General features: G+C 41.7%; 1 protein-coding gene across 8 annotated transcripts in view; it reads left to right on the top strand.

Moving 5' to 3' along the window:
• LOC131744719 (zinc finger protein 227) overlaps nucleotides 1-14,932 on the top strand; it is a 44,505-nt gene that overhangs the window by 17,192 nt on the left and 12,381 nt on the right. The window contains exons 1-2 of one of the 8 annotated variants that reach the window (XM_067020158.1): nucleotides 9,219-9,448; nucleotides 9,967-10,130. The exons of 5 other annotated variants lie outside the window; for them this stretch is intronic. The gene's annotated coding sequence lies outside the window, so the exon portion shown is untranslated. Of the gene's footprint in view, nucleotides 1-9,218; nucleotides 9,642-9,966; nucleotides 10,131-14,932 lie in introns of those variants that run through there. 2 more of the 8 variants (XM_059044500.2, XM_067020164.1) reach the window with 2 other exon arrangements.

The raw sequence follows: 14,932 nt of genomic DNA, 5'->3' as shown, positions 1-14,932 counted from the left end.
GAGGAGGAAGATTTGGGTGCTCTTCTCCAAAGGAGACTCCCCAACCCCCAGCTGGGAATTTGATTACATGAGACCACTTCCATCGTGGAAGGGACAGTACTTTCTTTTCACTGGAAAAACCAGTTGCTGTAGATATGGAACTGCCTTTCCTCTTCCAACGCTTCTGATAAAAGTACCATCTGTGGACCTTACAGAATGCTTTATTCTCTGTCATCGTATTCCATCCATCATTGCTTGTGACCCGGGAAGTCATTTTACAAAAAACGTATTGTGGCAGTTGGGCTTGTGTTCACAGAATTCACTGATCTCGTACCGTGCTTCTGCTTAGATATGCCTGGATTCTCAGAATCTGACAAGCTCTGATTTCTCCTTCCACATTTGTGTAAGGTCTAATTCCTATTTAAAAATTCCCTTATCTCTAAAATCATAGTGACGTGGCTTTCCTAAGTAACCCCTGACTGGTATTGAACCCTGTAGAGTAAATGCCTGACATTAAGCTTTTGATTGCCAAGACATCCATTTAAAAAGCCATCTAGTTTTTTCTTTTCTGGTTTTTGTTTGTTTGTTTGTTTGCGGTACGCGGGCCTCTCACTGCTGCGGCCTCTCCCGTTGCTGAGCACAGGCTCCGGACGCGCAGGCCCAGCGGCCATGGCTCACAGGCCCAGCCGCTTCGCGGCATGTGGGATCCCCCCAGACCGGGGCACGAACCCGTGTCCCCCGCATCGGCAGGCGGACTCCCAACCACTGTGCCACCAGGGAAGCCCCCTTTTCTGTTTTCTAATTGAAGTATAGTTGATATACAATGTTGTGTTAGTTTCTGGTGTACAGCAAGGTTATTCAGTTATACATATATATATCCTTTTTCATATTCTTTTCCTCTATAGTTTACTACAAGGTAAATATAGTTCCCTGTGCTATAAAGTAGGACCTTGTTTATTTCTTTTATATATGGTAGTTTGTTAATCCCAAACTCTTAATTTATCCCTCCCCCCCATTCCCCTTTGGTAACTGTAAGTTTGTTTTCTGTGTCTGTGAGTCTGTTTCTGTTTTGTAAATAGGTTCCTTTGTATCATTTTTTTAGAGACCACATATAAGTGATAGCTTGTGATATTTGTCTTTCTGTTTTTTACTTCACTTAATATGATAATCTGTAGGTCCATCCATGTTGCTGCAAATGGCATTATTTCGTTCTTTTTTATGGCTGAGTAGTATTCCATTGTGTATATGTGTATGTGTGTGTGTGTATATATATAAATCACATCTTTTTTATCCATTCATCTGTCGATGGACATTTAGATTGCTTCCTTGTCTTGGCTACTGTAAATAGTGCTGTGAACAATGGGGTGCATGTATCTTTTTGAATTAGAGTTTTCTCTGATATATGCCCAGGAGTGGGATTGCTGGATTGTATGGTAACTCTATTTTTAGGTTTTTTAAGGGACCTCCATACTGTTTTACACAGTGGCTGCACCAATGTACATTCCCACCAACAGTGTAGGAGAGTTGCCCTTTCCTCCACACCCTCTCCAACATTTATTATTTGTAGACTTTTTGATGATGGCCATTCTGACCGGTGTGAGGTGATACCTCATTGTAGTTTTGATTTGCATTTCTCTAATAATTAGTGATGTTGAGCATCTTTTCATGTGCCTATTGGCCATCTGTATGTCTTCTTTGGAGAAGTGTCTATTTAGGTCTTCTGCCCATGCTTTGATTGGGTTGTTTTGGTTTTTTTTTTCTTTTGTTTTTGTTATTGAGTTGTATGAGCTGTTTGTATATTTTTGAAATTAAGCCCTTTTCGGTTGCATTATTTGCGGATATTTTCTCCCAGTCTGTAAGTTGTCTTTTCATTTTGTTTATGGTTTCCTCTTCTGTGTAAAAGCTTATAAGGTTGATTAGGTCCCATTTGTTTATTTTTTTCTTTTATTTCTATTGCCCTGGGAGACTGACCTAAGAGAATATTGCTACGATTTATGAAAAGACATGCATTTTGTATAAACATATTGCCGGCTCTATGACCCAGCTCCTAGCAAAGCAACCAGATAAGGATAACCACTAGTGGATAACCACTAGGCCATCCACACCCATGGAGTTCCCGTTTCAGGAGCCCCTGGCAATCTAGATACTTGACCACTTGAGTGAGCCTGCCTCCACTCTCCCACACCCTAATTCTCACTCTTATGCTTCAGGTTAGCCAATAATGAGTGAACCTATGTGAAACCCCACACACCCCACCCCTGAAACCTAATAAAGGCAGGGCCCCAGGGCCGAGCTCTCTACCAAGTAGGAATTCTGAGAATCCAGGCATATCCAGCTACCGAAATGGAACTTTTAACGGGAACATGGTATAAGATCAGTGACTTCTGCAGGCCCAGAGGCCACACAGCAAGGTAGAAAGTAGACAGTATCTGTGAGTAATAGATCTTGTTTTTCAAAGTTCTCTAATTTTTTAAAAAAAATTTATTTATTTTATTTTTGGCTGCATTGGGTCTTCGTTGCTTTCTCTAGCTGTGGCGAGTGGGGGCTACTCTTTGTTGCAGTGCGCAGGCTTCTCATCGCGGTGGCTTCTCTTGTTGTGGAGCACAGGCTCTAGGCGCATGGGCTTCAGTAGTTGTGGCTTGCAGGCTCAGTAGTTGTGGCGCACGGGCTTAGTTGCTCCGTGGCACGTGGGATCTTCCTGGACCAGGGTTCAAACCCGTGTCCCCTGCATTGGCAGGTGGATTCTTAACCACTGCGCCACCAGGGAAGCCTAATGGTTTCCCTAATGGTTTTTTGCTGAAGTGTGTCTTGTGATAATAATAAGAACCATAAAGGCTGGCCCAGCCACAACACTGGCCCCAGTGGGGGAAATGTCTGTGGGGCTCTGTGTGAGTAGTTCGGAGCCCAGGTGAGTGCCTCAGGCATTTGTGGCTAAGAGCATTACCATCAGTAGGCTGTGGCTTGCAGGATCTTAGTTCCCCAACCAGGGAGCAAACCCGGGCCTGCTGCAGTGGAAGCACAGAGTCCTAACCACTGGACTGCCAGGGAATGCTCCTGATTTTCATTCTTGGAGGTAAAAATTTCAGCATTTTATCACTAGGTATTATGTGTAATTTTTGTGTAATTTTACTTTAGTTTTAAATGTGATCATTCTAGGAATTTATAACCATTTCACATATATTTTCAAATTTATCATTATAGTATTCCTCAAAATGTTCTGTTAAAATCTTTAGTGATGCTCCCTTTTTAACTTCTGAAATTGGTAATAATGCCATTTCTGTCTTTTTTTCTTGATCACTGTTACTGGACTTTGTCAATTTTATTGTTTTAGTCACAGAATGTTCTTTTGGCCCTTTTTAAAAAAAATCCACCTATTTTGTTTTCTATTTCATGAATCTCATTTCCTTCCATATACTTACTGTATTTTTTGTCATTTGTTTATTAAATTCCCGAGGGGGATGTTTTAATTTTCAGATTCAGCTTCTCTTCTGTTTTAGTATATGCTTTTAAAGTTCCACATTTCTTCCTAAATATGTATTGAAAACTCCCGTTCTAACTGAGAATTTTGCTTTTCTCCTTGTGGTTCTGGCAATTTTGCTTTTTCAAGTTTGCTTTTACATTATGTGAAGCTGTTATTCATGATAATTTGAAACTTATTGTTTCTTTGTATATCTTATAATGCTTTTTTCTCCAAGTACTACTTTGTCCAATATTAATATGTTTTTAAATTATAGAAATAATTTGAAGCCTATGATGATGCTCTCTTCCCTAGAGAGAATTTTCATTTGTTTCCTTTAGATGCTTGAAGATACAAAAAAACTTCACTCTAATCCATTTTCAAGTAACTGAGGTAATTTGGAGTTTGGTTTCAGTCTCCCCCAAAGGCGATCCATTACCCTTTTATCCTTATTCCTATAGGCAGCTCTTTAAGGTTTTACTACGGACTCCTCTTCTCCCTACCCTGACCTCCTCTCAAGCCCCTTGACCATGGCTAAAGTGATGCTTAGCTTTCAACTACAGAATGGGTAGGAGCCACCAAGAAAGACAGTAGCAGCGCCAAATTGGACAACTTTGCCAAACTCCGCGCTGGCATTTCTTCTTGTAAGACGTGAGGGGCAGCAATTACGGTTTTTTTTTATGGTGACACAGATGTATATTTTGATAACAGCAATTACAGGCTCAGTATTGTAAGGAGCATGGCTGGCCACTGCCGGCTTGTAATGCGGAGAGAACTGAATTAAAGCAATTTTATAACAACAGCAACAACAAAAATAGCTCTTAAAATTCCTCTAGCCTGAGTGTTTCAGGAACCCCCTACAAGAATTCAGTGCCTAGAAGCTCAGCGTACTCGGAAGTACTTCCTCTTCAGGGGGCGGGACCGTGGTCGTTTCTCTCGGGCATTCTGGGAAGTGTAGTCTGAGGTACGTGCAGCCCAGAGCACTTCCGCTTCTGGACGGCAGGGCTAGGGAATTCTGGGAAGTGGTCAACGGGCTCCCTCTAGTGGGAAGGCGGCGCTTTCGCTGTGGTGGGGATGGGCTGCTGCCCACCTTCCCCTCAGGTAAATGGGTCTTCGATCCCCGGGGGCTCTCCAAGCCTGGGCTCTCCAAGCCTGGGCGGGGAGCCAGCGAGGCCCTGGCCCTCGTCCTTGGGGAGAGTAAGAGAAGCTGCTGCCGGCTGCAGAGTATGGGGTTGGGGGAAGTTTGTGTTCCCCTCCGCTGAGCCTCCCGTTTGGAGAGGTTCGTGCAGCCCTGTGTTGGGGGCAGCCCCAGTCGCTTGTCGCCTGGTTTGAAGGTCTCCCGGCGCTCCAACCGGCTTCCCTCTCCTACCAGCCAGCTCTGCCACTTCCTAGCGGTATAACGTTATGCGAGTTACTTAATCTGTCTTGGCCTCATTATCCTCATCACTAAAGTAGTGTCATTAATCATTGATAAGTCCCTTATCATTTTATACAAATTAACTTCATTAAATGACCGCAACAGCCTTATGAGGTAGGTAAAGCTATTAGGCTTTTTTTCTTTTTTCTTTTTTTTTTAACAGATAAGGAAGCGGAGGTATTGTTTGGGGGAAATAAAGCACCCGCCTAACACACAAAGTGCTCTCTACACAGTGTCGAAAAGAAAGCAATCTGATTACTGAATAAGCATTTTCAGAGTATAGTGTTGTAGATAATTTGTGGAAAGATTACAGAGAAAGAAATTTAACACTATTTATACAGTCAAGCAATTTCATGCTAGTCTATTTTTGACGACTTGGTACATACATTCTCAAGATTAACGGTATCTTGTTTTCCTATAAGAGGAAGTGACTGCCCCCATTTACTGCAAATTCTTTGATAAATTCATCTTAAATTTACTTGGGAATGTTTTGTTAATTGACTTTCTCTGAAGGAATAATAAAATATATCTGATCTCCCCTGCTAGCAGATTTACAACTCACTGAAAGGCACCTTCATTACACTCCCACAGTGACTGGGACGCTGGGTTATTTTCTAAGATGTTTACATTCTAAAGGGAGAACCCCCAGGACTTTGAAAACGCTTCTGGGTTGTAAACTTGGTAAAAGGCTTCCTTAGCCTCTTAACAAGATTTTCATGCACGTGGAAAGGTTACAGAAAGGATCCAAAAGCACTGGGTTTTTAATGGAGTTGCTCTAAGAAAAAGGACAGGAAAAACAGACCCTTTGGACAAGGAAAAATTCTTTTTTTAAAAAAAATTTACTCTTGCGAGTTTATCTTATTTGCCCAAGACTTCATAGCTAGTAAGAGGCAGAACTACCATTTGAACCCGACGAGTTGAAGCCTCAAATCTGGGTTTTTAATTTCTATGCTGTACTTTTTTTTTTTTTTAATCATCAGAAATAGTCATGTGAATGGTTTAAAGAAGCCTTTTTTTTCTATCAGGTTTGGAAGTGGTTTGGGGCTTTGTAATTTATATCCTCATTATAAAAGGAATGTATGCCCATTATAGAGAGATTAGGAAATAACAGAACTGTAAAAAGGAAAGAAATGAAATTACACATAATCTCAAGGTTTAGAGATAACACTGTTAACATTTTTAATGCATTTTGCATTGGAGCTTTACTACGCATGGTATTTCGTCCTAAATTTTTATTAAGGAAAGGCCCAAACATACACAAAACAGAAAATAGTGTAATGAAACCTGCCCACCACCCCATCAGTCATCTGCAACCCTTGTCAAAGTTTTGCCTATCTAATTGTGTCCATTCCCCTTCTCACACAAAATACTTCTGGGGAGACTGGGAGGAAGAGAAGATGGAATAATTTAAACTAAAAACAAACCCCAGTCATGGAGTCATTAGAATTTAAAATCCATTAACATAAATTGATTATATATGAAGAGCAAAGGAAAGCAACTGTTAACTTCATGGTTTTCATTCTTGGCAGCCAGAAGGATGGTAGTTACGTAGGTAAGAAAGTTTAGGGACATAGAAACATTGAAAGTTGGAGAGGAATAATTATGAATTTGGTTCCTTTATTTTGAAGTTCGACTTGAAACAGTCCAGTCTTCTAAATCTTGGTTTCTGATCTGTTTCTCCCTTTGGCTGTGTGCTACTTTGTTGCAGGGAGAATGTCATATTCTTTAAAGTGTACTTGGCACCAAAGACTGGCAGGGAGAAATTCTTCAGTATTTGTGGCTGGTGTAGCTGCCCAATATCCTGAAACAGAGGCCTGCAGCTCAGTTAGATTTTATTCAAAATTCCTGAAATGGACTTAGGAAACAGTAAAGGAGAACAATATAAACTTTAGTGATCCTTTATCTCACTTTCAGTGGGTTGCAGAATCTACTAATTTTTTTTCACAGCATTCGAAAGTTGATATACCTTAATTATTGATAATATTTTAATGATCTAAAGAAAACTTATGTAGAAACCGACTATCTCTAATTTACATGTCCTGTGTTTATCATCTGAGAATATTTGCTAACTTGTTGTAGGTGGTCGTGAGTCAGGCAGAGTTTCCAGTGCTTTTACATGTATTTATTACATGTATCTTCCTCATATCAATCCTATTATTATTTCCATTTTACAAATGAAGAAGAAGAGACAGAGTTCACAGAGTAAGTGGCAGAACGAGTATTTTAACCTAGGCAGCCTGAGTCCAAGTCTGTGATCGCGGTTATCACACACGGTTTGTAGTAGTTTGCAAGACAAGAACTCACAAGAAGTCTTACTGGAGCAGGGAATATTTAAGCTATGACCTAGAAGTGAATAGAGCAGCAGTATATGACAAGAAGGAACAACAGATACAAAAAAGCTTTTTGTAGGAGTACAAGCGATTCATCATGGCTGGACATGTAGCGTGGAAAGCAGATTTGAAGAGGGAAACAAGCATATGGAAGATTCCTGTTTGTGAGGCTGGCCAAAGTATTTGGACCTTCCCTTAAGGGCACTGGATAGACATGCATGTGAAAGGGATTGAATTTCCATGTTAGGCTACAGCTTTCTGGCATCAGGAAGGAGAAAAAATTGAAGTTAAACATTCTGTTCATGTTGATTATACAAGATGTGGTTAGTGTAATGGTTACCTCTCAGGCTCTGGTTGTCAAATGCCAAATTTTGAAACCTGGCTCTAGTACTTACTAATTTAGTAACATGGGCAAATTATTTAACTCTCTCTGCCTCCGGCTCCGTTGTAAACTGTAAAATAGAGGAAATAATAGTATTTACCTAAAAAAAGTTGTGAAGATGAAGTGAGATCCCGGAGTCTAAAGAGTTGGGAGTAGTCCCTGGCACACACTAAGTGCTCCATAAGAGATAGCTGCTAAGGATAACAGAAAAAGGAATATATGTTCAGAAATGAGAAATGCAAAAATATATTGTCATGGATATATGGATAGTTTTAGGTATACATACCTCTCTTCTCTCCAGTCTCATTTCTTTGAAACATCAATTCTGTCATACTGTTAATGGAAATAATCAATAATCAACCTATAATAAGAATAGAAGAGAGTTTTATTTGAGCCAAACTGGACTATAGCTTGGGAGACAGCCTCTCAGATAGCTCTGAGGAACTGTTCCAAAGAAGCATAGTTTTCAGCAGTTTTATATCTTGTCAGAACAAAGAACATCAAACATGACAGGAGTATATTCCTTCAAGGTTTCAAAAAAGACATTAGCACTCACATTACGAGTCGGCATGGCCTCAGCTCCAGGGAGCCTTATCATTGAAGGAACGCTAGCATTGACATCCCAGGAAGGGAGGCATTTTTCTCCTTCAGAACGGGCATTCTTTACTTCTGGACACTGCACACTTTTTAAAAAACTATTTATTTATTTATTTTTGGCTGCATTGGGTCTTTGTTGCTGTGCGCGGGCTTTCTCTAGTTGCAGCGAGTGGGGGCTACTGTGTGTTGCGGTGCGCGGGCTTCTCACTGCTGTGGCTTCTCCTGCTGCAGAGCACGGGCTCTAGGCACTCAGGCTTCAGTAGTTGTGGCGTGCGGGCTCAGTAATTGTGGCACACGGGCTTAGTTGCTCCGCGCCATGTGGGATCTTCCCGGACCAGGACTCGAACCTATGTCCCCTTCATTGGCAGGCGGATTCTTAACCACTGGACCACCAGGGAAGTCCTGCACCCTTTTCTTCAATGGTTAAAGCAGATGTATGTTTACTGGGCCACAAAACAGGCTGTTTTAGTTAGCGTAAAGTTTAAAGTTAAACTATGTAAAAGCCAGAATGACTTCCCATACCTCAGTATGTGCAAATTTCTTCCATCAATATATTTGAACAAACAACAGCCTTTGTAGTGACTATTGTATAAACACCGAATTAACAACGTGTTTGTCTTTCAAATTCAGAAACTCCCTGAGGATTGATTACAGTGGCCCTGATTGCATTGAGAAATTGATCACACAGTCCATGCTGAAGCTTATCTTTTCACTCCATGTGTGTCCTCAGCAGCCAAGTTCTGAATTATTTGACTGTTCTGTTAACAATAGTGGAAATCAATACAATCTGCCCCTGTTGCATTTTTTGGGTCTTTCACTCATCTAAAAATCGTCTAAAACTTCATTTTAAGCCTATCATTTCCCCTCTCCCCCCCCTTTTTTACCTCTGGTAGAGGGCGTACAGTTCTATTACACTGATCTGTTTCTTACAGTCTTTTAAGATTCTGACTCTTCAAATATTTATCATGTTTTGTTTGTCAGTGAGATAAAGCTAAGCTCTACCGGCGTCAGAGAACTGCTTCACACGAAGGGGATCCTGGAAGTCGTTGGCCGAGAACTCCCAAGAGTTTGGGGTTGTTTTGTTTTGTTTTAAAGCTCCAACTGGGAGGACACTGCCCTTCCTCCTCCTGGGGCTCTGGGAAGTGTGTTCCCCTAGACTCTATACGGAAATGCGGGGCTGCGGCGTGTCTCCGGGGCTTCTGGGAAGTGTAGTTCCGAGCGCTGTGTAGTCAGAGGCACTTCCGCTCCGGGAAAGCGAGGCAGCCACCATTTTTTCGATCCGGGAGGTGAGTCGGCCCTGCACCCCCCAAGACCCCTGCGAGCCTTTTCGGCCTGAGCGTGGGACTAGTCGCTACCTAGCCGGCTGTCTTAGGATGGAGAAGTCGCGGCCGCCGGCGGAGGCTGAGAGGTGGAGGGCGGAAGTGCGGCATCCGTCTGCCCTCCTCCCCCGCTTACCAAGCAGAGCTGCTACTTCTATCGGTACAATATGTGGCGAGTTGTTGATTATCCGTGCGTCCTACTTTCCTTCTCTGTAAGATAGCGGGAGAGACTGTCACTACTGGGTAGGGTTGTGATTAGAATCGAGTGAGACCATACGTGTCAATAGCTTCGAACGCTGGTGGCACATAACGGGTTGTCTCTTGCTATTGATGCAGTTAATAATTTTCTCACGAGCGCCCTTTTGACTGGATGCCCCAGTCAGTGAAGGGAGAGAGCGAGGAGCGATGGCACGGCCGTTCTGTCATCCGTCGGGAGACAGCCCTTCCCGAGCTTTTCCCGAGCTTCTACTGATCTCGTTTTTTAGGAAGCACCGAGTCACCCCGCGCTAGTGCCTGGGGACGTCCCGCGGCAGTGTATCCGGCAGACGGATACAGTCGTGCTCTTCCACCACATCCTTTTCTTCGCCAGTCCTGAATTCGGAAACGGGAGGAAGGAGGGACCTCTTGGCCCCTCACAGCATAGCCCCAGGTACACATCACTGAAAGGTCTTTCTTGGTACTTCATCTGTTTTCAGTTAATCAGGTTTCCTTCACTTAGTAAATTACCACTAGGAAAAAGATCAGTTGTCTGTTGACTACACCTGAGAATGTTTAATTGCTTGTTAATATGTACATGTGTTTTTCTACCACACGTACATGTGTTTTTAAAATAAATAAATAAATATTTTTAAAATATAAAATGTTTTATTTACTTTAAAATGTTTTAAAATATTTTTAAAAATTTTATTGAAGTATAGTTGATGTACAATGTTGTGTTAATTTCTGCTGTACAGCAAAGTGACTCAGTTATATTCTTTTTCATATTCGTTTCCATTATGTTTATCACAGGATATTGAATATAGTTTCCGGTGCTATACAGGAGGTCCTTGTTGTTTAGCCATTCTGTATATAATAGTTTGCCTCTGTTAATCCCAAACTCCCAATACTTCCCTCCCTCAGCCCCCTTCCCCTTGGCAACCACAAGTTGTTCTGTCTGTGAGTCTGTTTCTTTTTCGTAGATAAGTTCATGTGTGTCGTGTTTTAGATTGCACATATAAGTGATATCGTATGGTATTTGTCTTTCTGACTTCGCTTAGTATGATAATCTCTAGGCCCATCCATGTTGTTGTAAATGGCATTATTTCATTCTTTTTAATGGCTGAGTAATATTCCATTGTATATATAGCACATCTTCTTTATCCATTCGTCAGTGGACATTTAGGTTGTTTCCATAAGCTTGGCTATTGTAAATAGAGCTGCTACTAACACTGTGGTGCATGTATCTTTTCGAATTATAGTTTTGTCTGCGTATACGCCCAGAAGTGGAATTGCTGGATCATATGGCAACTCTACTTTTAGTTTTTCGAGGAACCTCCATACTGTTTTCCATAGTGGCTGCACTAAATTACATTCCCCCCCAACAATGTAAGAGGGTTCCCTCTTCCCCGCACCCTCTCCAGCATTTATTATTTGTAGACTTTTTAATGATGGCCATTCTGACCAATGTGAGGTGGTACCTCATTGTAGTTTTGATTTGCATTTCTCTAATAATTAGCGATGATGAGCATCTTTTCACATGCCTATTGGCCATCTGTATGTCTCCTTTGGAGAAACGTCTATATGGGTCTTCCGCCTCTTTTTCGATTGGGTTGTTTGAGTTGTACGAGCTGTTTGTATATTTTGGAAATTAGGCCGTTATAAAGTCCCATCATTTGCAAATATTTTCTCCCAGTCCATAGTTTCTTTTCATTTTGTTTATGGTTTCCCTTGCTGTGCAAAAGCTTATAAACTTGGTTAGGTCCCATTTGTTTATTTTTTCTTTTATTTCTATTGCCTTGGGAGACTGACCTAGGAAAACATTGATATGATTTATGTCAGAGAATGTTTTGCCTATGTTCTCTTTTAAAAGAGTTTTATGGTATCTTGTCTTATATTTTAAGTTTTTAATCCATTTTGAGTTTATTTTTGTGTATGGTGTGAGGGTGTGTTCTACCTTCATTGATTTATGTAAAATATTTTAAAAATATTTATTTTTAAATTACCATGCTTTACATTTCTTCCTTTTATTCTCTTTTATTATCTTCAGTTCAGTTTATTCCTTTTATTTACCCTCAACTCATTTGAAAATTGTGTGGTCTTGTATTTTAACTTTTTTTTTAAACATCTAGAAAGAATAGATATTTCATATAAGAACTTACTTGTCCACTATGTACACAGCACTGTTAAATAAAATTGCACACATGTAACAATGGTTATAATCTGAGGTATCTTCTAAATATGACTATTTTGGCCTGAACCATTTCCTCCCTCACTTCCTTCTCTCCACTGCCAATCCAGTGGACAAGTACATGCATGTGTAATGCTTAGAGGTGGTTGAACAAATTCATATCCAAAAGTCATTTACAGAAGACAAGCTTTCCTATGAATTTCAATAAAGTGTACAAATGTGCTAATTTTACTACTTTGTCATACACTGGCAACCCCTTTAACATCTAGAGACTAGATGTTGCAAAACTAGGACTCAGTTTGTCCATTATATACAGTATATACACAGCAAAACAAAATGAACATACAAAAAATGGTTTTGTCTGAAAATGTCCAGGTATGAACACACTAGCATATTACCTTCTGCAATTCTTTCCCTCTCCTCCAAACCACTGAACAAGTATAGACAATAGTATACTGCTCAGAGAGGTGGTTTAACATTTAACATTCCCAAAGACAGTACTTCCTGTGAATTTTAGCAAAAAGATATTTACAAAGTGATATTTTACTACCTCTACATTTAACATACGTTTGGCACTTCTAAACATCTAGATGGACTAGATGTTTCAAATAAGGACTTAATTTGTCCACTATATACAGAGCAGTACTGAATGAACTGCACACATGTAACAGTTACAATCTGAAAGTGTCTTCAAAATACCAGCATTCTAGCCATTCTAAGACCAACCCCCTTCTCTCCCCGCTCCACCAACCCAGAGGACTATAATGCTCAAATTTTCAGAAGACAATCTTTTCCTAGAAATTTTAACACAAAATGTATTATTTACTAACTCTATTTTTGTCATACACTGGCAACCTCTTTAACATCTAGAAAAACTAGGTGTTGTAAATTAGGACTCATTTGTCCATTATATACACTATATACACGGCAAAGTGAAACAAAATGCAGGAACATAAAAAAGACAACGATTAATCTTGCCTCACCATAAGCACACTGGCACAGAGCTCTTTGCACTTCCTTCTCCTCCCCCGACCTCGAACCAGTGCACAAATAAACACAGTACATACTGCATACTGTTCAAAAAGGTGGTTTAGCCACCCCTCCCCCCCAAACAACATTCCATACGAATTTTAACCAAAACATTTACAAAATGTCTTTTTACTACCTCTACTTTGAACATATATCAGGCAGTTTAGAACATCTAGAAAGACTAGATATTTCAAAAAAGTACTTATTGTCAACTGCATATACAGTAGTAAGGAGTAAAATGCACACACAAAACAATGGTTCTAATATGCAAATGTCTTCTAACTGTGACCAGTCTGGCACAGAACCTTCTTTTCTTCCTCCTCAACGCCTTCCACTCCACGTCCTCTAACCCACTGAACAAACGTGGACCTCTGTGGCTCCTGCTGTCGCCTCTAGAGGTGGTCAAACAACTCCATTTCGAAAAGTCATTTACAGAAGACATTTCTGCGGTTTTTTAAAAGAAACAAATGGGCATTTACAAGACATGTGACTTTAACTCTATCATACGTCGGCAACCTCTTCACATCTGTAACACCTATATGTAGCGAGTTTTCTTTCGAAAGCTTGGGGGGAAAGTTGAGAGCACCTTTTTCATATTATATACACAGGCCTTTTATAAACGGCCAGTAAATATTCCCAAAGGGTGGCTGGCACTTCCTATTGGCCGCATGTGGTAGGTTATTCTACCATTTCTATCTTCCGACGTCGAGGTCTTGGTTAGAACGCCGACCAACCACCCGATGACCCGCTAACGTTCCACCCGTCGTCGACCGGGGGTCCGCTCACTTTCCGGGCCCGTTAAGGCCTTTGTCCGTCGTTGTCGGAAGAGGTGAGGTCTCGTCCAACTGGGACAGAGAGGTCACCTCAGGTCCGGGACCCACGCGGGCTCCAAGGCCTAAGGGTGGCTGAGCTGGCCTCCACGTAGACCCCCCTTCCCGGGCCCTCGAGGCTCCAACGGCCCTCCCTCCACGGTGTTCTAGTGGCTGCCATTCTTCTCGCCCTGCCACACCCAATGCCCAAAGGCACCACATCCTCGGTGGCCTGCGGGCCTCCTAACCCCTGCAGCGTGGGGTCAAGAGACCCGGCGGCGGGCGGGATCTGGGCTCCGGGGGGCCGCCACCATCAGGTCGCGGAGGTGGGGGTGGGGGAGCAGTTCGTTGCTGCTTCCAGGCTCAGGCCCTGCTAGTGGGCGGCTGCGGTGAGGGCTCTGGGGCTCAGCAAGACACAGCCTGAGCCTGTCCCGGGGCCCCGCAGTTCACCTGCCGACTGGAGGCCGGAGGGCCTGGAGGGCCCCGGGCTAGAAGGCCGGGATCCTCTTCTCACTGTGCTCTCTGCCGGGCCCTGTTTAAAAACAGATATGTTTTTAAAACCGATATCTATCTCAACAAATACTAAATTTAATCATCATGTATTCTCATTCTGAAAAATATAGAGACTAAATAAAAATAAACTTGAAATTTGATGATGGCTCCCTCCTACTACCTTTTTTTTTTTTTTTCCACTGCAGGCTAGGTTATAGGTTTACTTTTTATGAAAACCACCCTCAAAATTTGTCATATCGTTCTAGTTTTTTTTTTCTTTTAACAAATATATTACCAACATATTTACATGTTTCTTAACCATCAATTCTTTCAGGGTTCATTTAGTTGTGAATTTTCTTCCTTTTTTATTTTATTTATTTATTTATTTATTTTGCGGCACGCGGGCCTCTCACTGTTGTGGCCTCTCCCGTTGCGGAGCACAGGCTCCGGACGCGCAGGCTCAGCGGCCACGGCTCACGGGCCCAGTCGCTCCGCGGCATGTGGGATCTTCCCGGACCGGGGCACGAACCCGTGTCCCCTGCATCGGCAGGCGGACTCCCAGCCACTGCGCCACCTGGGAAGCCCTCTTCTTTTTTTAATCAGCTAAAACGTCTTTCTTTCTCTCATAAATAACCATTTAGTCGAGCATAGAAATCAAGATTCACGATTTTTTTTCTTCATTTTGGAAATATTCATATATTTTAGATCTCCATTCTGCTTCCCAGTTTCTGTCAA

The sequence above is a fragment of the Kogia breviceps genome, chromosome 18 (genome assembly GCF_026419965.1).
Source record: "Kogia breviceps isolate mKogBre1 chromosome 18, mKogBre1 haplotype 1, whole genome shotgun sequence".
Classification (NCBI taxonomy): Eukaryota; Metazoa; Chordata; class Mammalia; order Artiodactyla; family Physeteridae; genus Kogia; species Kogia breviceps.
Note: the sequence above shows the minus strand (reverse complement) of the source record. Positions and strands in the feature narration are given on the sequence as shown.